Genomic DNA, 14549 nt, shown 5'->3' on the forward strand with positions numbered 1-14549 from the left:
AAATATTACCATGAATCATAAAAAAATAAAAAGTTACCCATTGCACCACTTTTATTCAAGATTTGGTTTTCTTCCAATTTTTGAGTATATAAACAAAGCCCTAGCTTGGATTCTTAAAGGACCCATTTTAAATGAATTAACACAAACTACTTAAGAGATTTCCTTAAAAACATAGGGCTGGAAGGTATCTCCTAGGTCATCAAGTGCAGTTCCCTGCAATCGCAGGTAACATGTTATATAATTCCTTTCATAAACTTATCAAGCTCCATCTTAAAACCAGTTAGGTTTCTTGCCCCCATGATGCCTATTGGAAGACTGTTTCAGAGCATCACTTCTCTGATGGTTAGAAACCCTGTTCTAATTTCGTGCCTAAATTTACATATGGCCAATTTATATCCATTTATTTTGTGCCAATACTGTTGTTTAGCTAAGATAGCAATCATATCTCTGCTCACCTTTCGCGTCACTAGGCTAAACAAGCTAAGTTCTTTTAGTCCCCTTTTACAAAATAGGCTCTTCATTCCCCTAATCATCCAGGTAGCCCTCCTTTGAACCTGTTCTAACATGAATTCATCTTTCTTGAACATGGTTGACCAGAATTGTACATAGAATTCCATCTTAGGTCTTACCAGTGGCTTGGACAATGTATTAATACTTCCCTACCTCTACTGGAAATGCCTCACCTGATACATTTGAGGATCATGTTTTGCCTTTTTCACAGCCATATCACATTGGTGGCTCACAGTCATCCTGTGATTGAATAGCATGCCCAGGTCTTTTTCCTCTTCTGCCATTTCCAACTATGGGCACCCAGCTATAGAAAAAAAAAAACAACCTTGTCAGAGTGTAGCTGGACCTCTGAAGGGGTCAGTGGCTCAGTCCACAACTGACAGACTCCACAAGGGGGAATGAGAACTCAGGTTCACCTGGGACTAATTAACTCACTGAGTAGCTGGGAGGAAGGCAGGAAAGTACCTGGACATGATAAAAGGAAGCTGCTCCCAGTGGAGCTAGAGCAAAGTGGCTCCTGGGGAGAGGAACATGGGAAGAGAAAGCTTCCAAGGGGAGGGCTTCTCAGGGGGAACCTGCTGAGGGAGCTCACCAGGAAAGGAAACCAAGGAGCCATGATCCCAAGTGAGAGAGGGTCCGAAAGGAAAGAGCACTGAATGCCAAGTCTCAGCAAAATCTGCCCCCCAGGGAAGTACTTCACCAAGTAGCAGGAGAGGCTGCAGATCAGAGGAATTATGTGCTGTTCTGAGGAGGGTTGTTTGTGGTTTGACCTCTGTGAGGACCTTGACCTCTGTGAGGACCTTGACCTCATCCCTTCTATTACTCTAATCCCCAGGGTCATCCAATTGTTCCTCTATAATAATCAGACCCTACTCTGTATTGGCAATGTCTCCCGAGTTAGTGTCTTCATCAAATTTCATTAGCATTCTCCTACTTTTTGTGTCAAGGTCACAAATAAAAATATTTTAAGATTGTTCTTAAGACTTGTAAATCCACAAAATATTAATCATATTATCAAAGAGTAAGTAATTCATAAATAACAAAGTGCTTAAGTGCCAAACTCAAATTCAGCCTTAACTACGAAGCTGCAACTGACACCTCCATAATACAAGAGCAAGGAGACAGTCTATGAACAAGTTTAAAAGTGATACAATACTTTTTACAGATGGCATAATTAACCTGTGATGTGTTGCTACAAGAGATCATTGAGACCAAGAGTCTATTGGGATTCAAAAAAAGCAATAGACATCCACATAGGTAATAAGAACACTCACCATTATATTAGAGGATAAAATATTATAAGGAATATAAACCCCTTCTACTTCAGAGTTTATGCCAACCAGTAAATTACAGATATTGGGAGAAAAGTTGCTGTATGAATAGCTCATTTCATTAAGAGTTATTAAGCTGGGGCAGTGGGGGGGTTACGTTTTGCACCTGCCACTGGCCACTGTGAGAGACAAAACACTGGACTAGAGGGATCAAGTGGGAGCCTCATAGACTGATTTGGTTAATACATTAATGTAATTGCACTACACTTCTTGGAAAAGATCTGTAAGATGTAAGTTTAGCCGCAATTCATATGACGATATAGAAATGCCAGGAGAGATCTCAAAGAGACAAGGTGGGTGAGAATGGGGTAATATCTTTTATTGGACCAACTTCTATTGGTGAGAGACACAAGCTTTTGAGCTCACACAGAGCTCTTCATCAAGAGAGATCTCAGTCAGTTGAGATTTAAAGTAAATGCATAGCAAAACTGGCCTGAAAATCAGTAGTTTAAATCATGTCTACACCAGCAGCAGATATGTTTCTTAAGATTTAATGCAGTACATTGCTATATTTCTACTTATCACATAAACCACATGTTTTATACAGTGATATTGAGTGATGGGTGCAAAAGTATATTTTAATCATGCTGGTGCTGAATTATGTTTAGAAACACCTACATCAGAGCTACCTTTCTCAATAAGGAAAATAAATTGCTCAAAAATGTGACTATTCCAGCAAGCACACTTCTAACCCAAGTACAGGGCAGTGGGATGTAAAAACTTGCTTAAAGTTAAGCATGTATATAGAAACTTTGCTGAATCGATGCCTATGTTGTGTGGGGTGACACCAAAAACTTTACCTCAAACCTTTGAAAAGGACAGACATCTACCCAGCTATATACCAGCTCAACACACACAGCCTAAGTTTCAGGTTTTATGTGGGAAAGCAAATGATAACTTTTGAGCATCAGCTTGCCATCCTCTAACAATCTAGTTAAACCAAATGTTGGTGTTTTTTCAGCAGAACTTATAAAATGGAATCCAATAACTCTTGAGATCTGTGACTGATTATAAATGAAACCAACACAAAACACACAAAATTCCAAGAGTATCGAATCCTGTGGCACCTTATAGACTAACAGACGTTTTGCAGCATGAGCTTTCGTGGGTGAATACCCACTTCTTCGGATGCAAGTGGTGGAAATTTCCAGGGGCAGGTTTATATATGCAAGCAAGAAGCAAGCTAGAGATAACGAGGTTAGTTCAATCAGGGAGGATGAGGCCCTGTTCTAGCAGTTGAGTGAAAACCAAGAGAGGAGAAACTGGTTCTGTAGTTGGCAAGCCATTCACAGTCTTTGTTTAATCCTGAGCTGATGGTGTCAAATTTGCAGATGAACTGCAAAGAGAAACTGCTGAGCTCCAGTTCATCTGCAAATTTGACACCATCAGCTCAGGATTAAACAAAGACTGTGAATGGCTTGCCAACTACAGAACCAGTTTCTCCTCTCTTGGTTTTCACTCAACTGCTAGAACAGGGCCTCATCCTCCCTGATTGAACTAACCTCGTTATCTCTAGCTTGCTTCTTGCTTGCATATATAAACCTGCCCCTGGAAATTTCCACCACTTGCATCCGAAGAAGTGGGTATTCACCCACGAAAGCTCATGCTGCAAAACGTCTGTTAGTCTATAAGGTGCCACAGGATTCTTTGTTGCTTTTACAGATCCAGACTAACACGGCTACCCCTCTGATACAAGAGTATCGAGGGGCTGTGGTAACAAGAGAGATGAATCTGAAAGTTTCAGAGAAAATTTCAATTTCAGGATGAGCTAGGAGGAATAAACATATAGCACACGCCTTGATGAAATCTCCAGTTTAAGTCTTGCCAAATCATATAAATTCTTGGAGAATGGTTTGACCCTGAGTTCTGAAAGTAGACTTGCACACAGATGTATAAACTGTGCACAGACAAGTGTTTTTTGTTAAAGAAATAGAAGTCCTTTCATAAAACTTGGCCCACAAACCTTGTTAATCTGTCTTATATTGTACCCTGTATTTGCAAAAATGATACTACAGTGCATCCTTTCTGCAGAAAGGAGACTAAAGCTATACAAATTCCTTGGATGCTCTGTTGATTTTGTTGAGTTACATCTGAAAAAAAGACAGCAGAAATTCAACTTAAAGGAACATCCCTGCAGATCACATGGTTTTCCTAGTTTCAAGACTCCAAAAAACAAAAAACAAACAAAAAAAAACAGCTCTGATATTTCTGGAAATATTATATTGTGGTCCAGCAGGGAATCTTCGTGATATCACTTGCACTTGAATCTGCAAGGTCCTGTAGTGTCTGCCAGTTGACAGCCTGGCACTACAGACAATTTAATGATTTAGTAAACTCTCCACATTCAGTGTTTAAACTCAAGGTGTGTATGTAGTTCCTGGACACTAACTGCTACTGAGATTCAAACTAAGAGCTTTATGGTCCGAAGGTAACAACTCTACCTAATACAAAAGGGATCCTCCCTGGGGATAAGCCAGCATGAGCTGTGCTATCAAACTTATCTCATTGGGCAGTCTCTCTTTGCATAACTTCCTGATCCCGCCCAGAAAGCACACAAATGCACTGGCAAAGAAATAAGCACAAAAAAGAGGTTTCTTTGTTCTGAGTTGCAGTACAGTTTGACAACAAAGATACTCTTAGCTCACTGAAGCTTAATATTTATGAGGTGGTATTTTTTATTTTCTATATCAATAGTAAACAAACACACCAACCATATGAACAAAAGTGGAAGATTAATGCCAATCCAGAAGCAGGCAAAGATAATGTTTGAGCAGTATCCAAAGTATTATCCAATTGCTACTCTGGAGTGAAACCATTTCCAGAGTTTGATATGGGACAAAGATTTACAGTGTTTTTTACTTAGTTCATGTACCCAGTGCAAAATCCAGGTGCCAGTTACTTGAGGATACATACATCAATTTTCAAATTCTTTGTTGCCCAAATACTTTCTCTCTCCAAAAAGAAATGAGTTTTTGTATTAATAAACACATTTCCTGAGAACAGGAAGTATTTCACCAAATGGTCAAATTGCAGAGAATATGTGAAAACCCACAAGATGTTTTTCAGTCTCGTCAACAGACAACAGATGTAGATGAAAAGATTAAAATAAACTTCAATAAAGTCCTTATTAAGCAAGATGTAGATTTTGTTTTTTAAAATGTCAAATGTTTCAAAACTAAGGGCTTGGCACTGCCCTCAGTATATGTGTAAAATTGTTACCGGAAATGAATATCCTTATTAAAAACACCACAAATTATTCCCAATCTTAATGTAAGACTATAAAAGGGGTAGATTACATGAGGGTTGTTTTCATTTTAATAGAATTGTTACAATACCATTGTAAGCAAGTGCCTTTTCAACCTATTCCCAAAGTCCATACACTGTAGAATAAATATTTTTCCCCTTCTTGGAGCCTGGTTTTAGTAACACTGCAATAAACAAAGTTCAGCTAAGGCCTTTCTTCCAGGCTTGACTGCTCCTAGGGTTCCTACTTCCAGACTGCCTAGCCCGCACCCAGTCACTTTGGCCAGAGACTCACTCCTGTGTGGTTAAAATAAATTGCAACAGGAATGGGAAGCACTCACCATGCCAGCCTAAATGGAGAAGTTATGGGGAAGTGATGCTTACTTAAGCCAGGAAGAGAAGAAAAAGCTCTCTTGCTCTGCTTTAAACAAAAGTAGAAGAGCTGCACCCTAGCCCCATTTACCCTCTCTTCTCACTTAACTTTTGCTCACATCTAGGTGATGTAATGAGACAACTGCTGTTGTGATTCAGCAGAACACACTTAGCTAGTATTTCCCTTGCTGGGAAAAGGCTAACAGGGTAAGGTGTTTTGGGTAGACATTGCCAGCCTGTTACAATGATAGTCCTAGAAATGAAGGCTGAAAGGGTCCTTAAGAGGTCATCTAGTCTAGCCGCCTGTGCTGAGGTAGGACCAAGTACTCCTATGCCATACATGGCAAGTGCTTGTCTAACCTGTTTTTAAAATCTCCAATGATGGGGATATCACAGCCTCCTGTGGAAGCCTATCCCAGAACTACCCTAACAGTTAGAAAACTTTTCCTGTTTTCCTGATATCCTGTTTTCCTGATATCTAACCTAAATCTCCCTGGCTGCAGATTAAGCCCATTACTTCTTGTCCTTCTTCATTGGACATGGAAAACTATAACAGCCCTTAACATATTTGAAGACCATTATCATCCCCATCCCCCACCCAGTCTTCTTAACCAAGGCAAAACTGGCAGCTGCCAGTAGATGACTACATGTTTTCTGAGAGAAGAAAGGAAAGAAATTAGAAGAGAAACTGCTTCTAGAAGTTACAAGTAGAATTTTGTGTGAAATTGGAATCTATTCCTAAATAAAGCCTCAGAAAGGTGAATTCTGCATCTCAGACCTCCTAAGATATATTAGGGGATTTTACCTACAGAATAAAGGAAGGATATGACCTCTAGGTGCACTAAATTACAGAAAAATGCTTTGCACAGACATTTAAATTCACCCCTGTACAGAGAGCTAGCACAAGGTTAGGAGACAGGATGTGGGAAAATGAGAGGCCACCATAAACGAGTGTAAAGCGGAGATGCAAGTTGTTATGCATAATCCCGCTGGACCATTTGCTATGTGAACTAGAATATTTGCCTCAGCTATAGAGCAAATCCTTTCTGCTTTTAACCAATCCTCTGTGATTAATAACAATGAGCCAACATGATAAATTAATTCCTTAACAAAAACCACTGATAGGTCATCTTGAACTCAAAGAGAAAGGACATAGGTTTCTTTGAAAAAAATACCCAAAACTAAGTTTATCACATTTCAACCATTTGGGGGAAACCAAACCAAAATATATTGTCCCTAGCAAACAAACAAAACCTCCATTGTTCACTGTGCTCTATGACTGTCTGCAGCAAGAGGACCTCCCCATGCCTCTCAAATCACCAACCGCAGCAGAAGAAGTCCTGAATCTTCTGAGCAGTGACAGCAGCAAGACCAGCAAGTCACAAAGTGGCAAAATCAAAACAAACACACACACACTAAAACCACCTTTCTCAGAACCAGCATCAGCTGAGACCAACCTTCACCTCTCATGCAGATCTGGGGCGCTTCCTGCATCCCAGTTTCTCTCTGCTGAAACTGTCATGGAATCTTGATACCACTCAAAGCAGCATGTTTGCTCTAGTGTGAGCTGGTCACATGTCTGCCAGGTCTCCCTCCCCTACAATGCAGATGATGGAGGGGGTTATATTTGAAGCTATGGAGGCAGTGTCAGAAGATGAAAGCAAGTATGAGCATATGGGTAGAGCACAATTCTTCCCCTGTATCTTCTCACCCTGAAGTTCTACCCTCTGCCCATCCCTTTTATCTCAATCCCTAAATTGTCTTCCTCTTTCCCTTCTCTGTTTCCCCTGAGTTACCTTGGTACTCACCTGTACTCCTTTCACCCATCCTCTTTTTGCCTTCCCCAACCTTTGCCCCATTTATTCTTCAATTTTCCAATCTAAGACCCCACTTTTCCCTCTTCTTTTCTCCCACTCTCTGCCCCCTTTCTATCTACCAATTTTTTTCCCACTCTGCATTGTGCCTTTATCTTCAATTTGCTGCCCTCCAATCCTTCCACAGGTCTCTCCCTAATGTCTGCTCCTGCCTCTGTTGCCTTTTTTCTCTTGATAGTTTCTGTCCCCTCTTTTTCTTCCTTTCTGTTCCCAGTTTTCAGTTTCTCCTTTACTCTCTTCTGCCTCCATGGTTTCCCTCTATCACTCATTCTCTGTCTCACCATCTGCCTCACAAAGTGATGGATGACAGATTTGAAGTAGTTACCCAGAATAGAACTCCAGGAGTTCATTACAAGGGTCTCTGAAGGAGTCATTAGCTAGGCATCCAGCCACAGGTGTTTTAAAAGCAGTGAAAGATGGTGCCAATCCAGTGTTCTCTTTCTCTGTGGACAGATGATCACATAATAGAACTGATAAGAACTCTTGACACATATATACATTCTCTCTCATTCTGCTGGCTTATTTAAACCAATAGAATTGCAGCAGTTAATTTAACTGGAGAGGAAGGGTGATAATAAGATGAGTTAATTATGATGTCACCTCAAGTCACCTTGGCAAGTACCTCAGCACTTCATTTGTACAGATTGAAAATAGGTATTGGCCTATGTGGGCTGTTGGAGAATCTGAGGACAAGCTCAGACACTAATGCTAGCATTCTGCCCCCAGAGAGCCCTGAGAAAGGAAATTCCCAGCCTTTTGTCTCCAGTATTTCATGGCCTGGTGAGCAATAAATGGGTCCACTGTGGAGCCAAAGTGAGTCCACTGTCAAGTCTAGTTTATGACCTCTACCACATCAGCTGTTCTTGAGCTCCTCTGTGCCAGGCTTTTTAGTGGTTGGAAATTTAAGTATCTTCACTCCCTTTTTTTCCTTCATCCAATATATTGTGCAGAGGCTTCAAAGCTGGGTTGACAAGCCACTAGGTTTCCTCTCAAACTGTACAAGGGCACAAAGCCTATGAATCCATGAATCCATCCCTTAATCTGTCCCTGTGATGCTACATACATGAGGATGAAGCAGGAGGCAATGGGATATGGACAAGATTAAGATGAAGGAGGCTCAAGGGAGGAATAGGGTAGGTGCAACCTTCATACTCACTCCTCCACTACCTGTTTTGAGTCAGAAATCCTCTGAAATTTTATGTGCCAAATGGAGATGTGTGTTCTGAAAAGTCAAATCCTCTCCCATACTCAGTGACTCTTGGATTTTTTTTAATAAGGCCCACATTTATTAATGAATCACAAGGGCGAGAGAGAAAAAAATCTTAGAGAAAAAAACCCTTTGTTTATTCTTCAAATCTATTCCATCACAAAAACACAACATCTAACAGTTAAGGCGGCTCAACTAAAGCAACCACTAACATCAAATCAACAGGAAATCCACACTTAAAATTATGTCAAACACCAATTAACAGAGCAGCCCCCTTCCACACCTGCCAGCTGTCATATTCAGATGCCAATACCACACCAATAAAACCTTAATGTTTTTGTGCTTTATTGTCATCAATGAAAATGAGCATCAATGAAGATATTCTTCATGTGTTTTCCAAGAGCCATTGTTGTTTAGCTGCCTATTGATCTTTGTCATTGAGCATATGATCACTTGAAAATGAATTCAAAACATTTCCTGAATTGCATTTGTATGTCACATCTGGAAGTTTTCATTCACAATTTGTTTAAAGTATAAACACTGATTTGGATAACAAAAATCCTGTAAAGATCATTCAGCTTTGCAAAGATGTTAATTTTACTACTGATGGCCCGCAGCTTTGGCACTCAAGTTTATGGTTTTATGGTAAGTATGAGATATGGTGGGTGAATGTGTTTGTTGTGCTGGGAAAGTTGTGTTGATCTGTGCTTATGTTGTTTTATCCTTGGAGATTTGTGCTGAATTCTGCAGGTGGCGAATGAGGGGTTACACGTGTTTGGAGTTATTGAGTGTGTGGGTGGCTTTTGAAAAACTGTGACAGCTGGGACAAGTAATCCATTATCTGTGAAGTCTCCCTCATACAAGCAATGACACTGTTGCATGCAAATTAGCTGTTACATAAGGATGGTGATTGGCTAAATTAGCTGTGATAGCACAGTGGTCTAGGACTCTTGGAATGGCATAGATACATGCCTAACTGTAGCTGAAGGCCCATGCTGTTGCACGGGTGTAACTCTTAGAGTCAAAATAGCTGTCATCTTTAAAGTGAGACCACAGCAGACTACTAATCCCAGTGATGACTGAACCTAGTGATACCTGAACAAAAAGAGCTCTTAACTATGCTTGTAGCTGTTTCCATCACTTCTCACTGATTCAACAAACATTCTGGGCTTCAGACTGAGATTCAAACAGAGTGACAATTCTGGAATCTTATTATATAGATGAACAGCACAACCCAGCCAAATGACCATATTTGGAAATGTTGTTTAAAATGAACTGAGACTATTAATACAGTTTTGGGGGTAATTTTCAATAAAACTAAAATACTTCAAAAATAGCAGTGTATGGGAGACTGTGTGGCTGAATAGATAACACACTGTGTGGCTGAATAGATAACACACTGGTTCTAACCCTAACCCTAGCCCAGCCACTGGCCTGATGGTTGACCTTGGTCAAGTCACTTCCCCCTCCATGTGTCTCAGTGTCCTTAAAGGTGTTATGGGACACCAATTTTCTCTGATATCTGCTACTATGACACCAGAGACAATTGCTACAGGCATTTCAGGCACTAGGCTCGTCAGGCTATAGCTGTTGGTGGGGTCACCAAAATGTTCACATACTTCAAGCAACAGAGGACTCTAACACACCCTAAGCACCATTTGAAAACAAAATACATGGGAATATTTTGTTTCACAAAAATTCCAAGAGTTCTACTGTTGTCTTGATTTGGGAATGACACAAGACTTCAAAATTCTGGAGTTTCCCATGGGTTTGGAATTCTGATTTTTGACCAGCTCAAACTGATAACAAGAGATGACAGGAGCACAACCATGGGCTCTAGACAGCTGATCCACCACAGCAGCTGAACAGTCCAGTGGAGAAGTAACAGCAAAACAAAGAGTTGAACATCTTACCAGAAAGCCACTGAGATTCAGACATATTGTATGTATTGGTTCGTAGCTACAGTGTTATCACTGCTGTTATAATTTATGTTTTAAGTTTTATTTTATTTTGATTGTTAAAGAAAGAATGAAGACTTAACAGTAGCTTACTGTGGATACTAAAATCAAGTATTGCCAACCCCAAAAGTTCAAAAATCATGAGTCTGACCCCCCAAAATATGAGATTGGCCCAAAAATATATATATATTTTTATAAAAAGAGATATTGTCTCTTTTGATCTTCTTGAGTTTGACCTCCCCCTACCCAGTCCCAGTATGTCTGAGACAATTAGCTCCCAGATTGACTGTGTCAGGTGATTTTGACCCTCACTCCAGGAGCTCTCCCTGGCCCCCTGGTAGTGCAGCACTTCCAGCTTCTCCCCAAATTCCAAAAGTCTAATAAATTAATTCTGTGTCCCCTTACGCCCAACATCTGCCTAACCCCCAACCCACCAATTTAATTAAGCAAACACCAAATAAATTCTGTGCCACCAGCCCCCATTTGTGTTTTGCCCCCAGCCTTATCTCTGCTCCTCCTGCAGATCCAGGGGCTCTTTACCCCTAATTCCTTTCCTGGCCTGGTGTTATGAGGTGAGGGTTGCGGGGAGGAAGAGTCACAAGCAGATTGATCCATTGTTCACAAGAGGGAACAAGGAGCAGGGCCACTCTAAGCTGCTAAGGTCTTTCTGCTCTCACCTGTTCCCTTCCTCCTGTGACAATGGTGTCAACTACTCTTCCTTCCCTACCCAAAACGTCTTTGGGTTTCTGAGTGGTGGGAGGCACTGTCTGACTCCTGCAGCAGCCTTGGTTGACTGCTCTTTCCCAGGAGACAGGCAAGTGGGGAAGGCAGCCAGTCAGAGAGGGTGTTTTCCCCCATAGAGGGCAGAAATTCATTGTGAGATTGGCTCCAGCCCCAGTTGAAATCATTTTACTCATGAAGAAATCACGAGAATTGGAAAGACCAAACTCCTGTCATGTGATACAGTATTGCCCTTTGTCACCCTGACCCAGGTCATGTAACTGAGGATGGGAAATAAAGTCCAGTTTCTTAATTGCACTCCTATGTACCAGGCCTTTATTAAAATCAGTCTGCAGACAACAGGGAGCAAACAAAAAACAACTGCTCCTTGGAGTGGGAGTAATTTTGCATTCACTAAAGAGAACAGAGGGGAAGAAAAATAAAAGCATTGCACGATGGTGTGAGCGGGATTGTTTTTCTGTGCCCTTGACATTCTAAAGTGCTACTATCATCCTCACTCCCAGGACCACTTGTATCATACATATCATTGGAAAGTGAAGCATTATTTGTTGATATTTTTCTTCTTCTATGGTCTGCCTAGCATGTCACTTACTGCCATGGCAACATTATTTACAGGCACAGTTGCCTGCTCCGATGAGTAGTTCTTGTCACTGAGGAATTTAATCCATGAATCCCAATGGAGCTACTTTAAAATGGTATGTGTTCCTGAGTGCATACTGTGAGCGGCTGGCATCCTGGCTCTGTTTTCATGACCGCCTAGTTTTAGAATGAATGTTAGGAGGTCACTTTCTCATGTGAAAATTGTCATCTTCCTTGTTTCTTGACTCAGTATTTCAGTAAAAACATCACAAAACACATGAAGAAACTTTGTATTCTCTACACAAATAACACCTTTCCAACACTCATCTACCACACTTGAAACTAGAAGCACTCTGCATAGTATTTGATCCCTGTGATCTTAAGCATACAGAGGTGTACATTGATATAGGAGTAAGATTTACTGAATGTTTAAGCATGAACACTTGGGGCCAAATATTGCAACCCTTATTCAGTTTGAATGGTACTTCTTCATGAAAAGTCCTGTTTAAATCATTTTATAATGACTGGCTGAAGTCACGGGCTACTTTCATGTGTAACTATTACTCAGATTTAGTACAGGTTGCTGAATTAGACTGTGTAATAGTAGTACTGCTTGGTACTGACTGAGGGGATAGAGTCAAATTAGAAGTTTCAGAGCAAATACAACTGGTCCTACATCACTTCATTTCAAGCCCACTTTAGTATCTGGGCATCAGCTGGCACACACAACAGAAAGTCATGCCTCTCAGACAGGTCCACAGAACCACCATCAACATTTTACATATGCCTGTTGTAGTAATTTAAATGGAATATATAGGCCCAAAGAGCCAAAGGTGGTAACATGACCACAAGACCCTGCCTGAACAGCAGGGGCGTAGCCACGGGTGGGTCTGAGTGGGCTGTGGCCCACCCACTTAGCATCCAGGCCCACCCAAATCAGGGCTGGAGCCTCCCCAATCCACAGGCTGGGATTTCTGACCCCAACTTGCTGTCTGCCAGCCTGGCCACATATCTCTTCTGCCAGTGCTGCATGCTGCTGCCCCAGTCTCTATCCCTAGTGCTAGCCCCCTGGGGGGGGTGCCTCATAGGGGTGGGTCTGGGTGGGGCTAGTGCTGGAGCCAGAGACTAGGGCAGCAGCATGCGGTGCCAGCAGGAAGGGGACACAGCTGGGCTGATAGACACCAAACTGGGGTTGGGAGGGGCAGGCAGAGTTTGAGACCCAGCAGTGCCCCCCTCTGCCCCATGGGCACACCCCACAGCCTGTGCGCCCTGGGTGCCTGTTGAGCAGTAAGGTGGGGTGGGGGAAGGTGGGCTCTCCCATCCCTCCTGCCCCTTCCCCAGTGCACCAGATAGCTCCTGCGCCCCTCCCCTTCCTGTCCCCCATCCCCAGGGCCCTCCATCCCTCCTGACACCCTCCCCTCACCACCCACCAGTCCACTCACCTGAAAGCCAGGGCCCACCCAATTTTCCTGTCCTAGCTGTGTCACTGATGAACAGCGATAAAGGTTGGGGTCTGGTACACAAATAGCTCAGCCTACTTAGTATCATGGCAAACAAACCTTCAAAAATACTTTAAACCTTTTATTAAAGATACAGAAAAGTACAAACAGTTAATACTTTAAATTTGAAATGCTTTAAGTAAGGTGTTCATTTTAATAACATCCCTTGTATCTTTTCCCTTTAGCTGGAAAGGGACTTTGACAGCTTTTGAGGGGTAATAACTATCCTTTGGGGGTCGAGGCAGGGAAGACGTGAGCTGAGATGGGCTGGAGTTGTTATTACTGTTGTTAAAGTCTGATCATGTCTCCTAGAAAACAAAATAAAGACAAACACACACAAGAGGGAAGAGAAAAGAACAGCAAAAAAAATGCAGCTTCTGTCTCTGGTGTTGACTCTCATTTGCAGCTTTACTCTTGGAAAAACACAGGCATAACTCATGGTCTTATCAGCCAGTCTGGGACCTGGCAAACTTCTGCCAGCATTGAACTGTGTAGGGCATTGCATTTAGCTGTCTCTTTCTGGTCACAGGTTTACAGCAATGTTGCAAAATATGCAGTCTTGGCTGGCTAAGCCAGACTCTTTTTAGACAGAAGGAAAAAGGAGAGAAAAGGAAAGATAATAAATAAGGTGGGGAAGGAAAAATACAGGGGGAGGAGGGAGAGGAGGAAGACAAAGGGCAGGTCTTCACTGCCCACCAGATCGGCAAGTAGTGATTGATCTGTCGGGGGTTGATTTATCGTGTCTAGTGCAGATGCAATAAAAATCAATCCCCGATCATGCTCCCCGTTGACTCCGGAACTCCAGCTCGCAAGAGGCGGAAGCGGAGTCAACGGTGGAGTGGCAGCGGCCGACTCGCCGCCGTCCTCACAGCCAGGTAAGTCGACCTAAGATACACTGACTTCAGCTATGCTATTTGCATAGCTGAAGTTGTGTATCTTAGGTCGACCCCCCCCCGCTAGTGTAGACCTGGGACAGGTCTCACATCCCAGGTGGTATTCAGGAATTAGCTGCAGGTGGCAGAGGTGATGATGACACCTGGATCCCTCTCTCTGGCCCGGTTCAGTCAACATCTCTTTCAGGATTAGGACAAAGGTCCAGGATCCTAGTAGATGGTGAGAGTGGCAGCTCTGATGGTGAAGCTCTCTTCTTCCCCTTTTCTGGTTTTCAGTCAGCCAGCATTGCAGTCTGTTAGCTTTGAGACCAAAGTCTCTTTTTCAGGCCCCCCAAAGGGAGT

General features: G+C 42.2%; 1 long non-coding RNA gene across 2 annotated transcripts in view; it reads left to right on the plus strand.

The window, feature by feature from the left end:
* The first annotated feature begins 8219 nt into the window (after nucleotides 1–8219).
* LOC120402945 overlaps nucleotides 8220–14549 on the plus strand; it is a 65540-nt gene continuing 59210 nt past the window's right edge. Inside the window, exon 1 of one of the 2 annotated variants that reach the window (XR_005597379.1) lies at nucleotides 8220–8463. This is a non-coding gene — a long non-coding RNA (uncharacterized LOC120402945). Of the gene's footprint in view, nucleotides 8464–10161; nucleotides 10479–14549 lie in introns of those variants that run through there. The other variant, XR_005597378.1, reaches the window with a different exon arrangement.

Source organism: Mauremys reevesii, linkage group 4 (genome assembly GCF_016161935.1).
Source record: "Mauremys reevesii isolate NIE-2019 linkage group 4, ASM1616193v1, whole genome shotgun sequence".
Lineage (NCBI taxonomy): Eukaryota > Metazoa > Chordata > Testudines > Geoemydidae > Mauremys > Mauremys reevesii.